General features: G+C 35.6%; 2 pseudogenes across 2 annotated transcripts; both read left to right on the top strand.

Annotated features, from left to right (window-relative positions):
• The first annotated feature begins 1,893 nt into the window (after nt 1-1,893).
• On the top strand, nt 1,894-3,097 carry LOC306637704 (ankyrin repeat domain-containing protein 46-like; annotated as a pseudogene). Its single transcript has 2 exons — nt 1,894-1,941; nt 2,378-3,097. The product of its transcript is annotated as an ankyrin repeat domain-containing protein 46-like (transcript).
• Nucleotides 3,098-8,622: 5,525 nt separating this feature from the next.
• LOC306671144 (BTB/POZ domain-containing protein 1-like) lies at nt 8,623-11,701 on the top strand (annotated as a pseudogene). The gene has a single exon. The product of its transcript is annotated as a BTB/POZ domain-containing protein 1-like (transcript).
• The last annotated feature ends 14,337 nt before the right edge of the window (nt 11,702-26,038 follow it).

Genomic DNA, 26,038 nt, shown 5'->3' with positions numbered 1-26,038 from the left:
CGCACTCGGTAACAGGTGACACTAAGAGACCCTGAGCCCTTGTTTAGCAGGCTTTTTATAATGAAAGGCAAGCAGTTTTACAGTGTACTTTTTAATTGGTTAACATTTAAAATTGTATACAAAGCATGTTATTTTAAGTTCTGGGTCACCCTGACCTCCGAGAGGAGTGTTATCATTATCTTTAAGTTTGCTTTTGTGCCAGCAAGGTTTGCTTTTAGGTAAGTCACCTAGCCTTTACAGATAAGATAAGAGATGAAAATTCTTTGCAGGGGTTGAGGGCAGTTTGGGAAGAGCCTCCTATTTGTATTTACACAGGTGCGGGCTCTTTGTATCTTTACATACTCTCCTCCACAAATTTCCATTCTTTAAGCATACATTTTCAATGCCACAGTTTCCATACCTTCCCTTTATCACCTGATGGAATGAATATTTTATTCCCAGCTCTGATGAAATTTCTTGAGTTTGATGAGAATATGTAACTCAAAGAAATCAAAGAAATAATTTATTTTACTTGCTACACCCTTGTGAATATACTTTGAAAAAAATGAAGTTATTATCAATGTGAGGACATGAGAAAGAGAACAGCAAAGCAAATCCAAGAGTGTAATTAATCCATAGATTGAAAAACCCAAAAAACCTAATCAATAAATGGGCAAGAACTCTTAACATGTCCTTCTGAAAAGAAGAAATAGGAAAGATCATAAAATATATAAAAAACAGGACAATATCTCTAGCAATTAAAAATGCAAAATAAAACTATACTGAGATTCCCCCATACTCCAGTCAGAATGGCAATTACCAAGAGTACATGTAACAACAAATGTTGGCACAGATGAGGGGAAAAGGGGATGTGCTTACATTGTAGAACTAAAAATTGGAGGAAGCAGTATGGAGAATCCTCCAAAATTAGGAATGAGCATTGGAGGCTGAGGCAGGAGGTTCATGAGTCCAAAATCAGTCACAGCAACATAGTTGAGACCATTAGCAACTCAGTGAGATCCTGTCTCTAAATTAAAAAAAAAAAAAAAAAACATTAAAAGGGTTGGAGGTGTGACTCAGTGATTAAGAACTTCCAGGTTCAATTCCTGGTAAAAACAAACTATGAATGAAACCACCATTTGACCAAGTTATGCCACTCAACATATTCCCTGTATTTAAAATGAGCATAGTGCAATGACACAGTTACTTTTATGTTTACAACAGCACAATTCACAGTAGCTAAGGTGTGGAACAAATCTAGATGCACATCAACAAATGAATGAATAAGGAAATCATTGTACAGGGAGGGTAGGAATGGAAAAGACACTAGAATAAACCTAACATAATTTTCCTGTGTACACATATAAAAATCTGTAAGTGAATTTCACCAGCATGACCACCCACAAGAATTGGTCCTAATTAGAATAAGATATATTCCATACTTGTATAATTTTATCAAAATGGATTTGAATGTCATAAATTACTACGAACAAACAAAAAACAAAAAATAAATGTCATAAAATGTGCTGAAAAAGTTGACTTGTGGGAACTTCTAAAATCATCTTAGATTTAATAGAACCTCAGATGAGCACATAGTAGAGAAAGGAAAAATGTGTTACTTTGATCAACGTAGACATTTCTAAACCACAGTAGGACACTGTGCAATAAGAAAAAACTATCAACCCCTTTATTCTGTCAGGAGCAAAAAGTAAGTGTGAAACAAAAACAGCTATGACTTTCCTTGACAACTTTATGCAAACTAGTTTTTGTCTCCACAGGGACCTGGAGATAACAGGTAGATTTTCAATGATAGTGCCAAAGATATTCATCATAGGTTTAAAAACATATTGCTTCCTAAGAAATACGGGCATTTACAGTGGGAGAAATGTACACACAAATGTAAGAAGATACAGCATGAAAACTGGTTTGAGGCGCATTAAAAGCCTATCACAGTTGATGTCAGTATGACCAGAATGAAGTCAAACCATACAAATCACCAAAAAGGACTGACTTTTTAATGTTCATACTTTTTGTTATTTATTAACTGATTACACTAATAACTTTTTAACTTTTTACATCATGATTTATGGCACACAAATGACAAAATATAGCAACTAAATACATATATTATTTTATGTAATTAGATTTATTTTTGGTAAACTTTACATATATTCCAGTAGCACTCATTAAAAATACAATATGTATTTCCTCCTCCCTCTGCAACCTGTGGGGAGGTGCTCCTACTATCACTGTGGCTTGTCTCGAAGATCCTTGCTGGCATATTACTGCATATTTTTGTTGAACCTGCTTAAGAATTCAGAGAAACTGCTGAGTGACTACTGGAAGAAAGGTCTAATCTTACAGGTGACTCATATTCCACAATAGAACAAGCTCCTAGGTATTTGTAAATGATTCTTCTGAAACTAATGTGCCATTGCTACAAGCCTCTCTTGATGGAGACTATAACTTCTCTAAGAGTCTTCAGGAAAGTGGCTTTGACTCAAATATTGGTGACAGCAGACAGGCCTTCACCTTGCAGCAGTCCAAGGGATTGTAGCCATCAGCCAGCTGTTGCATAAATTTGCTGCTGATCTTCTGGCCACAGTTTATCAAGGAAACACAGCTCTTCACCTCTGTGGCCATGTGGATTCCGTCCAATTCTTAGCATCGAATGGACTCAAAATTGATATATGCAATCATCAAGGTGTGATGCCTTTAGTCCTGGCAAAGTGCAGGGGAGTGAATAAAGATGTCATCCGAGTGCTGCAATCTCTGGAAGAACAGGAGGTAAAAGAATTTCACAGAGGAACCCACTTGAAACTGGAGACCATGCAGATGGCTGAGAGTGAAAGTACCACGGAAAGCCATTCTGTCCTCAATCCCACCCTGCAGCCAGGTGAAGGGGTCCTGTACAGCTTTTGAACCACTTGACAGAAATTTGTACAGGATCTGGGCTTCTGGAGGGTCCTGTTCCTGCTCTTTGCCATTGCTTTGCTGTCTCTTGGCATTGCCTGCTACGTGAGTGGAGTGCTGCCCTTCATGGAAAACCAGCCTGAACTGGTGCATTAAAGGAGCTCAAAGAGGTGAGGCCAGTGCCTATTTCTTGGCTCCCAACATTGATTCCTGGTTTCTCAAAATTTTTCTTGGTGCAAGGCACTGAAGGCTAAACATTTTTCTTTAGTCACTTTTACTTATTGTAATCCTTATAGAAGAACAATGTGTTCATTTGAACTTCATACTATAGTCAACTATAGTGCATCCTAATGCTACCTCTGACTCAACCTGACAAGAAAATCTGCACATAGCCTTGTTTAATAAAAACATCAAAATGACTAGAGAATAGAAGCTAAAGGAAGAGAAGTCCTTAGGATAGAAACCTTACCCTGATCTAGGACTGACTGAAGTATCCAAAAAGAAAAAAAAAAAAAAAAACTTCCCTTTATGAATGTTTTGGGTGGTGAGTTTAGTTTTATTTATTTTTGCAAGAGCTCTTTTTCTCTTTTTATTTATTTTCTCTGGGGATAGGAGAAATCCTTTGAACTCAGAGTACATTTTGAAAATCCTGTATGGCACATTAATATTGCCAGAATCTGTTTGGTTTATTTTAATATTCTGAAGTCTAATCACAGAAAAAAAAAAAAAAAAAAAAAAAAACTTTCTATCTTCAGACCGGATTGATTTAATCTTTGCTTTAGGGTGATTTTGATTTATTGCAAACTGCTTTGCTTGTTAATGTCTGTGAAAAATCAGCTTTAGGAGTTCATTTTGCTCACTTTCTACTTTGCCCTTGTGTATATTTTGGAGGTGTCCTGTTCCTCAAAATTGCAGTCAGAAAACTCTTTTTCTGCTAAATTCTTAGCAGGGGAAATAATTCTAATATTTAATGTCACTAGAATTCTGTAGTGCTATTACAGTGGAAACGTCAGTTTATAAGCTAGCTGTGCATCACAGTTGTATCATAATTATTTAATGGGCAGTCCTATTTATAGCCCTGTCAGACTTGTCATTGCAGTCCCATCCACATTGGTGGCTCTTGGATGGTAGGAACAGGTGGAGTACTCAGTCAACAGCCCTAAGGCATACTGTACTGTCGTAAGCTTTTTATGACTCATAACATTATATACATTAAAATCTGACCTCCAAAACATATTGTGGCTTTCAGCAGTGTGTGTGAAGGCGTCTTTTGTTAATGTTTTTATATGTATAAATAATTTCTTTTGTTATTACTAAAGAATCTGAATGCTTAATTGCGGGGGCGCCTGGCGTATAGAACTCATGCCAAGGGAATGTGCCTAGCAGATAACAGTCCATGCCAGAGGTTGGAAACTTCCTCTGGAAGATGTTGGCAAGGACTCGTCGTAAGTTGGGCTCTGCTAAGGCTTTCCCTGGAAGACGCTGGCAAGGACTCATCGTAAGTTGAGTAAAGCCGGAGCCCCTTCTTCAAAATATTGACTTTTTCCCTTTCTTGTTTTTCTAATGGAAACTCACCTTGCTACAGTGAGTGATTATGCTCAATAAAGCTTCTCAGTTGAGGGATGGTAGGAACACAAACAATTCACAGGAGTCAAATCATTTCCAACAAAATAAGTTCTATTGATCACACTAAACACTAATTTTCCTATGGGGAACGGTGAACATTCTGAAGCAACATGTCTTGTGATATTTTTGTTAGCTTTTACAAGACTTCCAATTATCTAGTTACCCGTAAGTGATTTTCTTTAGTCTCTATGATTTAAATACCTGTTACATTTAGTTCCCTCTATAAAGTAATAACCTTTCAATAGAAGTACACTATATTTAGTTCTAATAGAAAAGCCTTAGTTCTTTTAAAGATAGAGATTTTGTTTTAAAGTTAATGGCCTAGCTCTTAATAGTATTGTGTGATTTACTATAGCTTAGGCATGTGATTAGGGTCATAGTAGAAGGTTACTGGAGGTCATGGTTTATCACAGTAACAGGAGACTGGGTAAAGGTTAAATTTTAAAGAAAAATGTGCGTTCTGTAGGTTTCGGGTCAAGAAGAGCCCATTGTGGAGAAATGTTAAGTGAGATAGATATGCCAGATGGCGCCAGTTAGCAGACTTTACAACCTAACTTCTGTTATCTATTGAAACTTCTAAAGAAGTGCTTTCTTTATGTTTGATCACAAGATATTTTGGGTGGTGGGAGCAAGGGTATATAAGCTGTAAAGGAGTTCAATAAAGTTGTCAGCATTCCAACACTGACCCGAGTCCGTGTGGTTTGCTGTCCATCGCCGACGCTGCGCCGCCTAATCTATTGGGGGCTTTTACATTTCAGGCCATTAGGGACCCTTGGACTCTGCTGCTAGGGCTGGTCCCCGGCACTTAATAATCGTTCATTGAGTGAAATCTGAAAACTGAAGTGAAAGAATTGATGGTTTTATTTTCTAGAACAACAGGATCTAAGTTACTGCTAGTTGAATTGCTTCTAGAATTAGAAATCACAGTTAGAGTAGAATTCGTACTTGTGATTCTTTTTGCTCCTTGATATTTCCTCCTTTGTATTTATATATATCTGGTATTGAAACTTTTTTCTTTTGTGTGGCTTTATCCTCCCCTAAAAAGCTGTTTTAAAATTCCCAATTTACTGTTTTGTTTCAGGGTCATTTTGCAAAGTCTTCCTTTTATGTTAGATACCAACAAAATTAATCATACTTGGTATAAATAGATCATAAGAAAAGAAAAAAACCTCATATTCAAAGTGTATTCAGAATGAAAGCTTTACATTTGTTTATAACTCTAAACATACAAAACTGGTCAATATATGTAAATATATCACACTTTTATAAAAACTAATGTTACCTTTTAAGTGCTGATTTCTTTGTATTCTCTCATTCAGTATTAAGTAAAACCACCAACAAAATATTTATAAATTCTTGGGCTGGGGAGATAGATCAGTTGGTAGAGTGCCTGCCTCGCATGCAGAATGCCCTGGGTTCAATCCCCAGCAAAAAAAAAATTATAAATTCTAAAAAAAAAAAAAAAAAAAAAAGAAATACAATACTATCCAAGTATGGTGGCTTGCACACAATTGTAATACCTGTGACTCAGGAGGCTGAGACAGAAGGAGGGTCTATTCCAGACCAATATCAGCAATTTAGCAAGACACTACCTAAAAAAAAGGAAAAGAAAAAGAGCTGATGACATTGACCAATGGTAAAGTCCACGGGGATCAATTCCCAATACAAAATAAAAAAAAAATAATATTATAGGCAACACCCACCATGTTGTACAGAACACTTGACTTTTGCCCATTTAAATGAATACTTGCTAAGTTGGGGACATAGCTCAGTTGGTAGAGTGCTTGCCTTGCAAGCATGAGGCTCTGGGTTCAATCCTCAGCAGCACATAAAAATAAAATCAAATAAAAACTTTTGACTGACATTATCTCTAATATCTCCCAAATTATAGCTCCTAAATTCAACTTGTTCAGATTTCACATAAGTAAAGTGATGTAACAATTGACTTTTTATCCTATTTTTCCCTCTTCTTTTCTTTAATGGGGGGAGGGTATTTGGGATTGAATATAGGGGAAGTTTTCCACTGAGTTACTTCCCCAGTACCTTCCACTTGTTTTAAAATTATTCTTTTTAGATTTTATGAGGTGCTGAGGATTGAAATCACTAGGATCACACATGGTAGGAAACTGCTTTAGCACTGAACTTCAACCACAGTCCCCCCAGGCCTTTCCTAGATTGTTTTCTTTTAAGACAGGATATCACCAAGAAACTTCCAGTCATACTGCCTCAGACTCCCACTTCTCTGGGAATATAGACATGTGTCTTTTAATCTGACCTATTGTTTATTTATTTAGTAACTTCTAAATATTTTTTAAATAACTATAATCATCTATTCTAAGCTTGTTTTTAAGTAGAAAAATCTCAGTGGAAGTAATAGCACTCAAAGATAAAAGGGAAACTTGGATTAATCAAAGCAACAATAGAGAACTACTAGGAAAAGAGCATAAGAATATGAAAGGTATGAATTAACTACACAAGACTAAATAACCATTTCTTTGATATTCAATGTGCTGATCAAGAATTAAAACAACTCTACAATTTCATCTTACTCCAGTTACTACCCAAAAGACAAATAACAGTACATATTGGCCTGGATTAGAGGAAAAAAGCACACTTTTACATTGCTGGTGGAGTTTCAAATTGGAATGGACCTACGTTTTGACCCAGTTATCTCACTCCTTGGTTATACCCAAAGGATTTAAAATTAGCATACTACAGTAACACAGTAACACCTTAATATTTATAGCAGCTTAATTCCAATAGCTAGATTATGGAACCAATCTAGATGCCCTTCAACAGATGAATGGATAAAGAAACTGTGGTATATATAGACAATGGAATATTATTCAGCCGTAAAGAAGAATAACATTTAGCATTTGCAGATAAATTAATGGAACTGGAGAATATCATGCTTTGTGAAATAAGCCAATTCCAAAAAACCAAAGGCTGAATGTTTCTCCTGACAAGTGATGATGATATATAATGGGAGAGGTAGGTGGGGGGTGAGGAACATTAGATTGTATAGAAGGAAATGAGAGAAGGGGGTATGAAAAATGGTGGAATGAGACAGACATCACTACCCTATGTACAGATATGATTGCACGAATGGTATAAATCTAAATTGTCCACAAATAGAAAGAAAAAGATGTACCCCATTTGTGTACAATGAATCAAAATGAAGTCTGTAAAAACTTTAAAAATTAATAAAAATTAGTAATAAAAATTTAAAAAAGAACTAAGGTAAATGAAATTGAGAGAAAAAAGTTACTAATAGAAATCAGCAGACATTATGTACAGGAAATATTCCTTAAGAAATAAGGTCAGAAAACTGAAAATGTGAGGAAGGAAAGCTATCAATGTTAAGAAGCACAATCAATTCCAACAAGGATAAACACAAAACCATTCCAAATAAAGCACATATAATCAAAGTTTGTATCACTTGCAAGGACACCTATATAATTATTAGTTGATTTTTATTGGAAGACTTCCAAAAAAGAATTGCAATATGCAATCCAATGAATGAAAAAAAAAGAAAAAACTAACATCCATAAATACTGTATCCAATACCACTATTTTACTATTTTTCAATAAAGAAAACAGCAAGATACACAAGTGCCGAAAAGGTTTCTGACTTCCAGACCTGTCCTACAAGAAATTCTATAGAGAATTCTTTCAATTAAAAGTAAAATAAGTCTTCAAAAAACAAATTATTTGAAATATCAAAACTTTCTGGCAAAAGAACAAATGCACACAAAAATGAATTCTATTACACTGTAATGATGATACATAACACAATTTTGCTATAGAATTTCAAAGACAAAAGGAAGGCTGTCATAAACCTTTTAATTAGTGTACAATATGAAAATAGCTGTAAAATCAATAACAGCATTAAGAGAACAACCAAAGGTGTTGATTTTTATATGGAATTGAAGTAAATTTAGTATCAAAACTAAATGCAGTTTAAACTTAAACTGTTTTATATAAACCCAAATTAATTGCATAATAACCATAAAATATTTAAAGGGAATATGGTGAGACTTCAAAGCATGTCACAATAAAAATCTATGTACAAAAAATTAACACAAGGGAGCTGCGCAGAGCAGGATGGCCGCGATGGGGCCGACCGCAGCAGGAGACCAGGTCCTGGGCGCCTCGCTGCCGCTGCCGCCGCCGCCGCCCCTGGGGCCCCTGCTTCCTCTGCAGCGGGAGCCGCTGTACAACTGGCAGGTGACCAAGGCGTCGCTAAAGGAGCGCTTCGCCTTCCTCTTCAACTCGGAGCTGAGCGATGTGCGCTTCGTACTCGGCAAGGGCCATGGCGCAGCTGCCGCCGGGGCCGCAGCGCATTCCTGCACACCGATTCGTGCTGGCGGCCCGCAGTGCAGTCTTCGACGCCATGTTCAACGGCGCCATGGCTACCACGTCGGCGAGATCGAGCTGCCGGACGTGGAACCTGCCGCCTTCCTGGCGTTGGGTAGGTTTCTATATTCAGATGAAGTTCAAATCGGCTCAGAAACAGTTATGACCACTCTTTATACTGCTAAGAAATATGCAGTCCCAGCCCGGAAGCACATTGTGTGGAATTTCTCGCCAAGCACCTTGGAGCAGATAATGCCTTTATGTTACTTACTCAGGCTCGATTATTTGATGAACCTCAGCTTGCTAGTCTTTGTCTGGACACTATAGACAAAAGCACAGTGGATGCAATCAGTGCAGAAGGGCTTACTGATATTGATATAGACACACTCTGTGCTGTTCTGGAAAGAGACACACTTAGTATTCGAGAAAGTCGACTTTTTGGAGCTGTTGTACGATGGGCAGAAGCCGAATATCAGAGACAACAATTGCCTGTTACTTTTACAAACAAACAGAAAGTTCTAGGAAAAGCACTTTCCTTAATCCGGTTCCCACTGATGATAATTGAGGAGTTTGTGGCAGGTCCTGCTCAATCTGGAATGTTGTCAGATCATGAAGTGGTAAACCTCTTTCTTCATTTTACTGTTAATCCTAAGCCCCGAGTGGAATACATTGACCGAACACGGTGCTGCCTTAGAGGAAAGGAATGCTGCATCAATAGATTTCAGCAAGTAGAGAGCCATTGGGGTTATAGAGGAACAAGTGATCGAATCAGGTTCACAGTCAATAGAAGAATCTCTATAGTTGGATTTGGCTTATATGGATCTATTCATGGTCCCACGGATTACCAAGTGAATATACAGATCATCGAATATGAAAAGAAACAAACCCTCAGACAGAATGATACTGGATTTAGTTGTGATGAGACTGCTAACACATTCAGGGTCATGTTCAAAGAACCTATGGAGATCCTGCCCAACATATGCTACATAGCATGTGCAACACTCAAAGGTCCAGATTCCCACTATGGCACAAAAGGATTGAAGAAAGTAGTGCATGAGACACCTGCTGCAAGCAAGACTGTTTTTTTCTTTTTCAGTTCCCCTGGCAATAATAATGACACTTCAATAGAAGATGGACAGATACCAGAAATAATATTTTATACATAATGTAGCAGTATAATACATCTTGACTAAATAGTACCATGCAATCTAGTCTCAAAAGTAGAAACAACTGACCACCAAAAAATTAGTTTGAGTGTCATGATTATTTATAATTGTAAGATAAGAAACATTTTAGTTTCCTAGGGAAAATAGAAAAAATGTTGATCTAAATCTCTGCATGACTTAAAAGGCAGATTTTCAATTTTCTTATCACCTTTGGAGAAAAGATAACTGGGTTTAATTGTGTAAAAAAAAAAAAAAAAAGCTCAACTAATCAGCTTCATCTTGTATAATTTTATAGATCTGCTAACTTATGGTCTTTCAATAGTTTTGAATTGAAAGATTCTTGTTATAAAAAACAGGTTTGGTTTTTTCTGTTTTAACTATTTTGAAGGTTAAATGAGATGAGGTGGGTCAGTATTCCTATGGAATTCCTTTTAATTCAAGTAACTAGTTTCAGAAAATTAAGAAAACTGACCTTATATTTGGAGTTTTGAAATGTGTGTTGTTAGCATTTGGAACAAGCTTTAAAAAAAAAAAAAAAAAAAAAAATCTAATAAATGCCCAGGAAATTTTTCAATGTATTTACAGAAAAGTATATTTTGTAATAGTATAGTAATGCATTACATAATACAGTTTTACAACAATAAGTGGGAGTTTGTATAAATTCACAATAATGTGATATAAACAAAGGATCTAAAGGAATAGTCTAAGACTGAATCCTTTATCACTAAACTGTACCACTGTACCTGTCTATTTGTATGGGGGAATGCTGCTGATAATTTCCAAGATTGAGATGATGATGGTGGTGATGATCGGGTAAACAGATATTAGTTCAACATTGTGATAATCATATATAGTAAGAAATGGAATAAAACATGAATATTTCTAACAACTACTTTGGAGTTATAAAACTATCCAACAGGATTACTCCTGCTGAAAAAGTATGCTTTCTGTCACATATGTAATTCTATCCAAGAAGTAAAATGTTTAATATTTGTGACTTCATTAACATGACAGGCACATCTATATTAGGAGTGGACACAAAGTATATTTGGCAGAATGACATATACTTTTATGTAAAGCAGAATTTTAAAATACAAATGAAATAACATTTTTCTCTTGAAAGTGATTATCTTATTTAAAAACTTAAGTGTCATGAAGCTTAAAGTATATCAGATAATTGTGGCAGATGATTAAAAATAAAAATTCTTTTAAGTATCAACTTAAAAAGAATTTTTTAAAAATAATTAGGATAAAAATTTTTCATCAAAATTAATATTTCATATTTTCAAGAAGGTAGTGAGATGTGTTCGTTATTTAGGCTTCTTGAAATTACTGAAGGAAATTTTTCTTTGATACCGTGTTCTTAGGGATATAAACTTCACTTAACTGGAATACCTATGGAATGTGTAGCTCTGGTTAACAGAAGATTAACTGGCAAACAATCTGTAGTGATTATAGAAAGTACTTCTGCCTTAAAAAGTGTGGCACGCCAGAGATAAGTTAGTGTTTTTGATGTTTGAGGCATTTCACATGCTTCATGTGTTGTACTGAATGTAACTGAATGTAGGTTGGCCTGGGCCAGGTACAAGAAATGGAACAGTGTACTGTCATTGGGACATCACCTGGAATTTTTAAAAAATAAAATGTTTATTATCCTTTTATTATTAAAAAAAAAATTAACACAAGGGGCTTGGGATTAGGCTCAGTTGGCAGAGTGCTTGCCTTGCAAGCACAAGGCCCTGGGTTCAATCCCCAGCACTGAAAAAAAAAAAAAAAAAATTAACACAAAAATGTCAGGAAACAATTATAACAACTGGAAAAAATGATTTACAAAGCAACAGTAATAAGTTCATTATTTGCAGTAATTTATCTAAGTATAAATGGATGATTACTAAACATCAATCAGAACACAAAACATGACTCATAGGATTAAATCTATAAATTCCTGTTTCATCTGTACATGAGATTTTATTCAAATTTATGGCCAATTGTAGTAAAAGTGAAATGATGAAAAGGATATTACAAACAAAGATGGAAAAAGAAATCAGAGATTGTAAAAATTATGTAAAACAATCAAAAAGTTATGTGAGATAAAAGGCTTTCTAAGTAAAAATACTTTAAAAAGAGAAAACTAGAATATTATATAGAGATAGAAGACATTACTCTCTAAAAACTTAATAGTAAATACATGTTTAACTCACATCACTTCCAAATACAGAGAGACCACCTTGAGAGAATTGATAGAAATAGTGACACAGTAATATTTGGAGACACCAATCCCGAATGACTGAAATAGAAAATAAAACCATGTAGAATGGTAAACAGGGACTAGAAGACTTCAGGAACTAGTATAAATCAACTAGACTTTCAGACCCAACTTTCTCAATAGCTCATGAAATATTCTGGATTGACCAGCTTAAAAACAGAAAGTATCTAAAGAAATGACAATATATAAATAACTTCATAAACAAACTAGTTAAATTAGAAATCAAAAGGGGAAGTGACATTTAAAACTCCAAAAATGTGTGGAAATGATACACTCTTAAACATGGGCTCATTCAAGAAATGAAAGATAAAATTAGATGTTGTCTATACTACCTAAATGATCTAGATACTCCTGGTATAAGCTATCAAAATTTCAATATTACTTTTTGCAAACACAGAAAGACTGTGTTTAAAATCCTGTGAAATTACAAGGGCTTATTAATAATTCAAAATTATTCAAAATAGAAACAAATTTGAATAACGCTTTCTGACTTAACAGAGAATAAAAGCTAGAGTATTCAATAGATTAATATGGACATGGACTCAGAAAAGTAGCCATATGGAACACAAAAGAGTAAATCCTCAATTACATGTGTGATTTAAGACATATTTACACACTTGCAATCATTAAGTCATTCAAGAGGGACAACAGGGATAGCAAAAAATAAATGTCCTTTAATATGTGTGAATGAGGGCAATTTAGAAAAAAAAAATTAGTGTTTTTCAGTTTTACAAAGATGAGAAACTTCATACCATCTATCATAAAGATTCATCGTAAAGACATTATGCTTACTGAAATAACCATTCATCAAAAGCCAAATCTTGTGTGATTCTACTGATATGAGACATCTAAAGGAATCGTACCCTTTGCACATAAGAAATACTATTTGTGATGGGAGACAAAGGAGCATTTGGTATTTTTTTTTTTTGTTTGTTTGTTTTGTTTTGTTTTTTTTTTTTTTTGTGAAAATCCAACTTTATTTTGGGACTTGTAAACTTCCAAGAAATATGTTGCAAAACAACTTGAATTAAAACTACTAAACAATAATTGAAATATTGAAACTAGGTTTAATTTTATGTGGTTTGCTTGCATTAAATTTTAAAAATACATAAAAGATAAACAAAATGTAAAAATATTTGAAAGTCCTACTTTAAAATGCTAAATTCTTTATCCTGGACAAAAGAAGAATTTTATCAATAAATAAATGATAGGCATGCTAGTAATTCTAGGTGACAGAAAGACTGAGGAAGAATTGCAAATTTGAAGCCAGTTTGAACACCTTAGCAAGAATCTATTTCAAAATAAAAATAAAATGAGGCTACAGATGTAGCTAAAGATTAGAGCACCCCTGAGTACAAACCTCAGTATATGTACATATATCCACATATTTAATTAGATAAAATATACAAATACCTATATGGAGAAAAGAAACAAGATACAATATGCAATCATAAACAAAGCAGGAGCAATGTATATAAAAGCAATTAAAACATGTAATTCTAAGAGAAAATGCATATGGTTCATGCATTTTTGAACTTACATTGATCCAAAATGTGAAGTAGAGTCAATTTACATTCAATCATAATGTATACATTACAAAAGTAAACACATTATTCATTGATGGGAGGAAACATATGTCTCAACAGGGAACCTATTCTAAACCATGGAACACAAAAATGGGCACGAGAATGACAGAAAATTTAATCCATAAAATCATCAATAATCATATTATTTAAAAAATCCTGTTTACAATAATAATTTTCAGTCATCTCCACCATAAAGAATGATAAAATTATGGCATTTGCAGGCAAATGGATGAAAATGGAGAATATCATGCTAAGTGAGGTAAGCCAATTTCAAAAAACTAAAGGATGAATGATCTCACTGATAAGCGGATGAGGACATATAAGGGGGTGTAGGAGGGGTTAGCATTAGGGTTAGGGTTAGGTTTAGGGTTAGGGATAAGAAGGGTGGTAAGAATGGAGGAAGGAAGGACTGTATAGAGGGAAAAGAGGGGTGGAAGGGGTGGGGGGAAAGGGAAAAAAATTACAGAATGAATCAAGCAACATTGCCCTATGTAAATTTATGATTTTTAATAAAAAAAAGTAATAATCAAAAAATAATAATAATTTTCAGTCATAACTATGCACTCACAAAGAACTGGAGTAGAAAGGAACTTTCATTACATGGCAGAGAATATTAACAAAAGACCCAGATCAATCAACAGCCTTGAGGCAAAAATTTAAATTAATAAATATTTAAATCATATTAGAGAAACTGTTTTAGGATATTAATATATTGCAATGATTTAACCTAGAGACATTCACAAATGTAAACAGATATTCTAGTGTCCTTCAACATCAATAAAGAGATGTCAGACCATGCAGATCCTAATAGACAAAGGGGAGTACTTTACCTGACACTTTGAATATAATCAGGGATCACTGAGAGGAAGCAAAAGCCTAAGAATATTTGAAGGATTTGAAATTATGATAAGCATAGGGAGGTACATGCCCTTTTATGACTGCAAGACAGATAAAACTAGGTTTCTGAAATTCATTTCTGTTGGATTAGAGTTTCTCAATTTTCATATTAAAGTGTGGTTTCCTCCTTCACATTGGGACCTATCTTCAGTAATCTTTGGTTTTATTCATATGTACCTACATGTCTATATGGCTGCTCTTATATTTTGGATGTGAATTATCCCCAAAAGCCCATGTGTGAGATGATGTGAAAAAGGTGGGGGTGAAGTGATTGGGTTATGAGAGCATTAACCTAATCAGAGAATTGACCCTTAGATAAAATTAACTGAGCTCTAGGTAGCTGTGATCTGGTAGGTTTGGATGGAGGAGGTGGGTCACTGGAGGTAGGACTCTAGGGCGTTTGTGTATCTGGTCTGTGGAGTCTGTACCTGTCAGATTTCTGATTATCATGTGAACCACATTTCTCCACCAAACACTGTAAGCTTGATGTTCAGCCTCCTGTCAAGCCCCAAGAAATATAGCTGACAGGGACCTTAGAATCCATGAGCTACAAGTAAACTTTTTCTCCTTAAAATTATTTTTTCATATTTTTGGTCACAGCAGCAAAAATCAAAAACAAAGACAAAAAACAAAATCTCATTAAAACAGCTAGTGTTTCCTGTATCTTTAGATATTGTGGATCTTTCCTTTGGTCCATAAAGGTAACTAGTAATGGCTTGGGGAGAGTGAGGATTCTTTATTGGAAAGTGGAATTACTGTTGGGAATCCTCTGTGTAATTACTGATGTCTATGTCCTAGTACTGTGTTCATTAGAGTAAGACAAGATTCTAGAAAATTATTTCTCCAAATATTGCTTCCTGACAGGCCCATTAGAATGTGTAAGAAGCATTTCAATCTGCATATACTCAGCACAACTTTAAACTACCAACAGTAAAGGGAACAAAAAAAGAGTTAAGGAAATACATTGCACTTTACGGGGTAGGTGGCAGTATATTATACTGTTGAATTTCTTTGACAAATCTGAAGTTAGGGGTGTACATTATATCAAGAAAGAATGAGGTTAAATATAAAAAGAAATATAATTAATATTTTCCTGTCTATATCAATAATTCCCCAATATATTCCAATGAAAGTAAGTATCTGAAACTCATTCATGCACAGTAGAACCTACCAAGAGATACTCTACAAAGGAAGGATATTCAATGCTGATAGTGAATCAAGATTCTGAAGGGAAGCTCACTCACCCAGAAAGACCAGGTTTCTGTAGTTCTCCAACATCACATCTCTGTGTAAGTTCTGCTGAGCCGGGTCCAGGCATTCCCATTCCTCTTGAGAGAAATCAATGGCCACATCCATGAATGTCAATGGTTTCTGAAATAAGAATAAGCATATAAATGACACTTAGACCTCATGATCATTCACAGAGGTTTTAAGTTGACCCAATGAGAGTTAAGAGAACTAGTTCTCACAAAGGTGAGGAACCTCAATGATTCAATAAGATACTTTATAACAATGCATACTTGTCTAATGTATTATGTAACTCTGAGGAAAGAGGAAGACAGAAGTTCAAAATAAGTGTATATTCTACACATTTGTGAAATAAAAGGTAAAATTAAACATAAGAATATATTTGAGGACTATATTTTATAAAATAAATTTTGTATATTTCTCAAAAGAGGAAGTTATACTGAGGTAGATGATTGCTTCCCAAATTGTAATGAGAACAGACATGGATTGGATATGTCACTAAGGCATAGATGGAGTCAGTAGTCTGGGACAGAATCTGGGTTTCTGAGTATGTAGCAAGCTCTCTATTGATGCCAGTGGCACTGGTCCAAGAATAACAATGAGGTAGAACACTAAAGAAGAGTTCATTCATGAATCTGAATTCAAATATTTTAAGCAGTTTGTACATTTTGCTACAATGGCAAATAGCAACAAGAATCCTTTTTGATCATTTCAAATATATACCTGTCACTCCAACAGTTTCACATATCTTAATGCATACACCCAAAATAATCTATTGACAGAGGTAACACTTCTCTTTTTTCTGTAATCTTTGAGGACATTTTGTCAAATATCCAGTGAATGCTTTTCCTGTGTTTTTGCAAGTCTAACTGGCCTACAATTCATAAAAAGAAAAATAAAAGCCAAAAATGTCTGAAATTAAAGAATTTTCAGAGCAGTTATTGATAGCTATTATAACTGAGAAGAGTAATGCAAACATATTGAGAAGGCAATAAAATCAAATTGATTACATATTCATTTTAGTACATATGCAAAAAGAGCAACATTTTATGCACTAAAACAACAGACAATCTTTCATGTAAATGAAAGTAATACTCAATTGTTTAGAATTATAATTCAACTTGGGATTGATTCTTTGTTTTTTTATGACACTACTGAGATATAACATTGAGGAACAGAATATAAAGAGCTAAAATTTCTGTGTCCTTTATTTTCTTTGACATGTTTCACTTATCATCTATGAACTATATTTTAGAATTATAATGTCCTCAGAAATATGCATTTGTAACTGTTTTTTATACTGAAAATGTAAGGAGATTAGAATGTGTATGCCTTTGAACTTGAGGTAGAATAAAATGAAGACATACAGAGCTATGGTTTCCTTCAAGCCTCCAGTTTTACAAAGCCAATGTGTAGTAAACAAACTTGACAGTTTTTGTTTTCAAGTCAAAAGTAAAGAGAAATTTAAAAAAAAAACAATTTTCTGTATTAAACATGGTGGTTTACATAAAGTATTTTAAAAAATTCTAAGGACATATTTAATAACAAAGAAAAATTTATTATCATTATTGGGAAGAATCTGGCAGGTAGATTTTATATAAAGTGTCAATCTATGTAAAAGGACAGCATCATGATTTCGATATGAGTGCCTGCAAGGAAGCAAAATGAAATAAAAAGTAGAGCAAAAGTCAATCTTTTTCTGATAAAAGTTTTACTTGCCGTTTGATCTGTGCATGTGTTCCATGCTATAGAAGTGCTAAAAAGTAGTTGAAGAGACACTTTAACATTCTAGAGCATGTGTCTCTTCTTTTCCTGGTTTGCTTTAATAGAATGAACATCTTTCTAATATGAACGATGAGAAACAATTCTGATTTAATGGAAGGGATGCCAAAAGATTCAAGATTAATGTCATCCATTATGAGCATGTAAAACTGAGGGAAAGATCACTGAATTGGGCTCAAAGACTTTTACCCCCATGAGAGATGTAAGAGTCAAGTCTACAGACATTGATAGAGATGGACTCTCGGAGCATGGGTTTCCACCTGGAATCTGTTCCTTGCTCACTATGTCAACTTTTTCTCCAGTCCCCTCAGGCTGATTCTCCAGGTTAAGATGGTGCACATCATGCTTGTCATAGTAAATGAAGTGACAGGTTGAATCCAGTGGCAGTCCTGGAAATTTTCCCATGTCACAGTTGGACAAGGCTCCTCCAAGGAAGATGGACAGAGGGAAAGAGGTGCTGGCATGAAGTGAGGGCATGGCACAAGAGTTGGAAAGTTAAGAGGAGCTAGAGGCCCAGGTAGCAGGACATGCCTGGAGGGCAATAAACTCCTATGGCCATGACAGTCTACAATGCCCAGAAAAGGGACAGCAGTGCAAACTTCATCATGCCTAAGCCAGTGGAAGCACAAAGACAAGGATATGCCTAACCTGTCACCCATGTGGGACTGAAACAGCCTCATTAAGCACATGGTGGGCAGTTTGGGAGAGTGGTGGACAAAGTAGTGCAGTTTTGTTCAGGAGAGCATGACAGACAGGACCCATGTCATTTCTGAGGTGAGCTGGTTCATCTCCATCCCTCAAAGTCTTCAGACATGCACAGAGCTGCAGGATGTCTTGCTGGCTGAGAACTTTGGAAATCTTCCTCTAGTGAGGCTGGGCAGTTGTGGTGGCGGGTGGAAGGGCTTCCTTGAGAAAGCAGCTGAGGAGTGGATGGATGGGGATTTCCAGAGACTTCAGAGCCCATGCCTGGTTTGATAGGAGCCATGATTCAGTGCTCCAAATTTGGGCGAATTTGCCAAATGTGGTAGTTCCATTGCAACTCCTGTCAGCAGGGAAGAGAAAAACAGGCTTTTCCAAGACTCACGTGGATGAAATGTGGCCAAGTAAAGACAGATTCGGGCTCCCTGAATGCATTAGGGAGTGATTCTCTTCTAATTATTGTCTTTCAAAACTTCATTACCATAGGCAATGAATGGAATCTTCTTTTAATGTGCATTTTGTTAATTCCTGAAATTGATGGAGCATCCAGATGGAATGTAAAAAAAAAAAAAAAAAAAAAAAAAAAAAAACATGGTTTACTTCCTTTGCAATATCTAATGACTCAAGAATAGCAAATGCAAAGCTATGGTTATGACACTTTTAAATGTCTAAAAGAAAATGTGTTCAACACTACAGGCCATGAATCCATCACATGAATAGAACTGAAGTGTGCACATTGAGGAGATGCTTATATTATAAAAGGCTACACATTAAGTATTCTGTAAAGGAAGGAAGTTTGCAAATTTAAAATACATGATATTTTGGAAGGAAAATGCAACCCCAGACCTGAAACACACCTGAAAACCAGCTACATCTGCTTTCTTATCCTCCTCTGATCTTCCTTCTCAGGAGTGATTACCTATAATTCAAATGGATCTCTTAAAAATCTGCCTCTACATGCATCAGAACACATGGACCTTCATAGAATTCCTTTTGTAGGCTCAAGACTAGTTTTAGCTGGAAGTCATGGAGTTCAGGTCTTTCCTCTACATAATTTTATTGATTCAGCTTGAATGAGAAAATACCCACTGTGATGTGAGTAAAAATATTCCAATTCAGTGGTTTTGCTTATGTTCTTTTCTACTATGTATTGAACCCTGGGAAAACTGAGTTATGACTGAGCTTCATCAATAGCATTCCTCATATATATATATTTTTTTTATTCTGAGACTCAAACTCACTAAATTGTGAAGGCTAATTTCAAACTTTTAATTCTCCTGCATTAGTGTCCTGACTAGCTGGGATTATAGGTGTGCATGACCATGCCAGCCCGTATTCAAAGTTTATGTGTACAAGAGGAAACAAATGTGTAGGGTGTTTACAATATATTCAAGAGGAAAAGGACAAGTACTTATACTTTTCAGAAGATATATATGTAATTTTGTTGCTACCTCCATACCAAAAAATTCTTAATAGACAATGAATCTTATGTGAGCAATTGTAGGATTTGCCAGGTACTACGATATATATAATTATTTTAGTCAGTTATTTTGCTGCTGTGACTAGGGACCTGACCCAAAAAATTGTAGAGGATGAAAAGTTTATTTAAGGGTTGATGGTTTCAGAGGTTCTAGTCTACAGAAGGTTACAAACCAAGGAATGACAGTGCTAATAGTTATGCCTACTATTCAAGTCCACATATTCTGTCACCTCCATTCCTCAGGGATTGAGGTGAGACTCCTCCATCACAGTGGAAGAGTGTGGCAGAGAAAAACAGCTCACATTGCAATCAGAAAGCAAAAAATAGTCTCCACTCTCCAGATAAAAATACATACCCCAAAGTCATGCCCCAATTCCAATCTCCTCCACCTATACCCTACCCCTCAGTTACCACAATCATGGCATTAAATACCTGATGGAGTGAAGACTCTCACTCCCAATCACTTCTTCTCTGAAACCTCTTGCATTTTCTCACAAGTGAGCTTTTGGAGGACACCTTACATCAAACTGCAATATCCAGAGAATAGGATATATGATTGACAGTCACAATTTCTCAGGACAAAATTGGATGTGGTAAAGTCATAATTCACAAACTTATCTGCCACACAAACTTGAGGAAGTGTACTGTTTTTTATGCAGTCACAATGTAGGAGAATTTTTTATTTCTATTTATTTTTCTGATAGATTTTACAAAGTTCAGCTGTGAAATTTGTTTTGAAATGACCTCCCAAAATGCAAAAAATGTGATAAACTTACTATCAATATTCAGGGAAAAAAATGATGAAGAAAAATTTTGATTAATGTAAAATTTTGATTAATGTAAAATTTTAATTAATGATTAATGAAATCCAACTCTATCCTTCTTCTTTGGATACATTTTTCAGTGTCTGAAGCTCTACTAACAAAATGCATTTTACAATATTAAAAATGGAACTTGAAATAAGTGAACAAATGTTGAAGTTACAAACCAAGAAATGAACAGTGCCAATTGTTAGACCTACTCTTCAAGTCCACACATTGTGTCTCCTGTGGTATTCTCCAATACCTATTTTTACTTACTGAAGGACATTGTATATTCTGGAACACACCAACATATATGAGTTTTCCTTAGAGTTTGTTCTAATTTCCCTTCTTTCACATATCAGAGAGAAAAATAAATTCTGTAGTTTCCCTTTAATACCAGTGTCCAATTTATAGGCTACCAAAAATTTCCATAAAAAAAGGAAGAAGTGGAAAAAAATCTTTATATATTCTTTTCCCAAAAGTTTTCCTATGTAGATCAAAGGGATAATAGGAAATGCTCCTAAGCCACAGACAACCACCTTATCTCCTGATAATCATCTCCCCATTCCTCTGACTGTCATCTAAGAAGAGATGACCAGACACCAATAAGGCTCTACAGAAGCCAAGAGAAATCATCCCTGTGGGCATCAAGTTTAATGCCCTGGCAGCTGTGATATTTATTGCTTGGAAAAAAAGGATGACAGTGAGTGAGGAAACTACTTTAGGTCCTTTCAGTATTAGTTAACTTTTCATCTATGTGACCAAAAATACCTGACAAAAATAATTTAAAAGAGAATTTATTCATTTTGAATTGCAATTTCAAAGAATTCAGTCCATGCTAGGCTGTCTCCAAGGCATCAACATCATGGAAGAAAGACATGGAGAAAATCTGCTGAGCTCATGGAATCTAGGAAGTAGAGAGAGGCAGGAAGAGGTTGGAAGAAGATAAACCTGTGCAGTGCATCTCCCAGTGACCATTTCCTCTAAGTAGGTTCTAGCTCCCAGGATGACAGGCAGATATTGACACATTCATCCACTGAAGATGCAGAACCTTTTTGATTCTATATTAGCCTAAAAGTCCCATCTCTGAGTCTCACTGCACTTGTGACTAGGTTACCAACACATATTATTTGGGGGATAATCCAGTTTCAAATAAGAACAGTGTCCAAATCCACTCGTATAAGATGACTGTGCCTACAGTAGATTAAAGAAGAGAGATACAAAATCTTATCCTAGCAGAGTCAGGTAATTATTACCTGTTAAACTCCCATGTGAAGTATTAATCATCAGAATATATATATTTCTTAAACTATCATTCTTTACTTGGAGAAAAACAGGAATATGCTGTGTCTGATTCAGTGTTGCATGGAAAAAATACTTGATAATTCTGTGAACTGGAGAGGGAAAACAGACAATTGGAAATGTGGTGAGTTAACTCAAAATATGAGAATTTATCACACCCATGAGGAGCTAGAATGAGGAAAGAGTATCTTAGATTTGAGACCCTTCTTATACTGTGAAAGACTCAGAAGAAGTGACTCCTGGGGAGAAAGAATGAACTGAAGTTCTATGAGAAATCAGATCCTCCTACACAGAAAACACTTATGTCTATCCAGAGTCTTGCCTCAATACCTTTTTAGGGACTCTACACAAACTGTGAAGATACAGAGATGCCCAGTTATGGATGGCATTATGAGGAAACTGCAGTTTAGGATCACAATTTATTAAGAGTTTACACTGAAAAATTTGCCTGGCCAGGGTGTTGTTATTATGACACTAAGGAGTCACCTGTCCATCATGATGACCAAATGTTTGCACAATCTGGACAACTATGGCTTATCTTTGACATTTACCACATTAACACGTTTCAATTTGGTCACACAGTCTAAGGTGCAGAAAATTTTCTAGTCTTATATTTTCTGAAAGACAACACCAAAAACATCAGAGCTAAAAGTAACACAAGCTTATTCTTTTACAGAAATGTATGTGTTCATTGCTGTAGATTAATACCAAAGGGTTAGCAGACCCACACTGCCTTCAGAGACTCAGGGGAGAATCATTCTACCTTCTGGTTCCTACTAGTACTCCTTGACTTTTGCTCATAAATACTTCTCTTCCCTCTGTGTTGATGTAGCCATGAAAAGTTGAAGATACATAATCTACCCTTACACAGATCATAGTGGTACCCACAACATTTTACAACCCTCAAACTGCACAGGGTCTGGGCACCATAAAACCAGAGATGGCAGGTCCTGCAATAAGCTTATCCAAGAAACCTTGAATTCCAAGAGAAAAAAAAAGCTCATTATCCTTTCCTGACACCAATGTGTATTATTAAAGTGTAAATTTGCAATAATAAAGAACAAAGAGTGCTTGCCTTGCAAGCACAAGGCCCTGGGTTCAAATCCCCAGAAATACAAAAAATAAAAAATAAAAAAAAAAAGACCAAGCAATCACAAAACAAAGAAATTCATAAATGAATCCATAGGTATATAAAAACTATTTGTATTTTAAATAGAAATAGAAGGGACTATGTTAATCCAATGACATTGAGACTACCATTAAATGTGGAGGCATGATACAACCAAATCTAAAGGTAGATGTTTGTGATGGGGCACAGTTCACTGAAAGTGTGTGTACAGAATGTGCAAGACCCTGGGCTCAAACTCCAGCACAGAAATAAAAGTCTTATGCTCACAGTAGAGGGAGGATGACATTGGAAATATAATGCCATATGATGCTGCTGACCATTCCTCCTCCAGGAACACATTGCATAAACGTATTGCTTCAAGTCCCTCTTGGCAAAATAATAAATAGGTCAATAGACTTAGGTACACTGGACCACAGAGAAAATATGTGCCATCAAATGTGGAAGAAAACCTAGGGTCACCTTGGGCATTAGCCCAGGATTAGCAAAATACTGCATAATTGGAACCGAATCACCAATAGTCACTGTCACCCAGAGGAGAGAAACATTGTGACCATATGTACACACCCTAAATCTAAAGTTTCCTGTGGTAGAGATCTCAATTTACCTAGTAGTTAAGGGGAAGAATCTAGACAGTAATAAGTATCAAGACCACAGATAGAGTGGTGGTCTTCTATGGTTATGCAAGTACTTCCATGGACTTCGACATCTTGGATCAGGGGAGAAGGGAAGTTAAATCACAAGGGACGTGTTATATGCCCAAAGAGATTTGTTAGGGTACTTAAGCAACTAATGTAGATCACAATTGGGCCACTCTCTGTCCTCTCCTGCATCAAAGAGTTCAAAGGGAAAATTCATGGCACACTTGCAGCCTTAGTGGGTGTTTGGCACTTCCTGAGCTGCCTCTCCCAGCTTGTCTCTATAGTAACTGCAGCCCTGCGAACTCCTCTTGGAAGAAGGTTTTCTATTCACTGGATAGCTCATCTCTAACATCTTTCATTCTGTGGACTACATCCTAAACTCCCAAGCACTGGGGTCAAAGTTCACTGAGTATGTTCAAACCTCCAAAGATGCAAATAAGGGGTTTTGAAAATAGAAAATGAAAGAAGTTAAGACAGTGCTCTGTGACTTATTTGACAATCAAACAATGAATGGATGATGTGTGCCATTGCCCATAATATCAAGATAGACTAGATCATTCCATACAGTATATTTCCTGCCTCTGTGTTGGAAACAGCTATGCTAAGATGGAGTTTTCTCACATTAGGTGCCTGGGTGAACACAATAAGTAGAGCCTCCTCCCAACATACACTGAATAATTAGTGTGACCAAGAAATTGGCCTTGGTTTAACTGAGTTATTGGGAGTATTTTCTAAAGAAACTTGGAAGTATCCTGATTTCTGAATTGTTGCCAACTGCTGCTATTTTCTTTTTCCTCTGCAAGTTTCAACAATTCTTTATCTTTGCTTTCCCATTCTCAGCTTTAGTATTGAAACTTTCACCCTTTATCAGAAAAGAGAAGCAACTAGTATACACAATATCAAATGACAAAAAGTACAGATTTTTCTATGAGTACTCAAGAATATCCATGGAGTTCATCAACAGGAATCAGGAAAGTGGAATTATATGTCAAAGGTGTGAGTTTTTCCTTACAAGAAATTTGGCAGAATATTCTGCCACCTGCTATTGCTGATGCCAGAGTTTCTATCTAGCTTGATTCATGCATTTAACAGGGGGAAATACAGTATGCCATTGATAGCCTGGGTGACATTTCACTTCCTGATTACAATCCGTCCACTACTCACCCCACTAATATCTCCTGGTCTAACAATTACTCCTAGGATTTGTACAGGAAGTGAAAGTCTAACTTTAACACCTTTTCTTCAAAGGACTACAACCTTAAACTCCAATCTCTGGAGTAAATTTGACTGAACATGTTCAAATCTCCACAGATTACAATCAAATAAATTAGCATTGTCTTGCAAGCACATAGGTGGATGAAAATACCCAAAAGCAGTTGCAGAAAAATATCTGCATATCTGAAATATTTGAATATCACAGATTCCTCTTTATTTACAGCGTACAGTGGCTTCTTCAAAGCCTGGGATCCACAAACTTGCATTAGGGATTAAAGATAACAGGGAAACAGATTTCCTGCAGCTTGACTATAGCTGTAGAAATGGATATTATAAAACACATGAAAAATAAAACAAGATCTACATTATAAGGTAATGGATAAAAGGAAACTTTTGTACAGCTGTTGATGAGAATATAAATTTGGTAACAATTTTTTTTCAAAAATAATTTGCGAAATCATTTAAAAAATTAAAACAGAAATATGTGATTCAGTAATAATTCTGAGTATACATCTAAAAGACTTGGAATCATTCTGTCAAATAGCTGAACTCTATTTTCATTGCAGCACTATTCATGGTAGCAAAAATTTAAAAAAAAAAAGTCATTTAGAAGAATTATTTTTTTCTTGGTACAGAGGAATAAACCCAGGGGCATTTAAACACTGAGTCACATCTCCAGCACATTTTTCCATTTTATTTAGAGACAGGGTCTTGCTGAGTTGCTCAGTGCCTGGTTAAATTGCTGCAGTTGGTTTTAAAATGTGCTTCACCTGCCTCAGCCTCCTGGGCCACTGGAATAATATTTAGAGTCATTTAATGTCAAGAGATTCCTCCCAGCTCTAGGGCATCCAGCTACTCTCTTGAGAGACTCCACCAACAATTCAAACTGCTTTCCAAGAGGACAAGACTGAGGCTGAAATTCAACACATACCCCATGGAGTTATGGATGCAGC

Source organism: Sciurus vulgaris (genome assembly GCF_902686455.1).
Source record: "Sciurus vulgaris genome assembly, chromosome: 10".
In the NCBI taxonomy this organism is placed as follows: Eukaryota; Metazoa; Chordata; class Mammalia; order Rodentia; family Sciuridae; genus Sciurus; species Sciurus vulgaris.
Note: the sequence above shows the minus strand (reverse complement) of the source record. Positions and strands in the feature narration are given on the sequence as shown.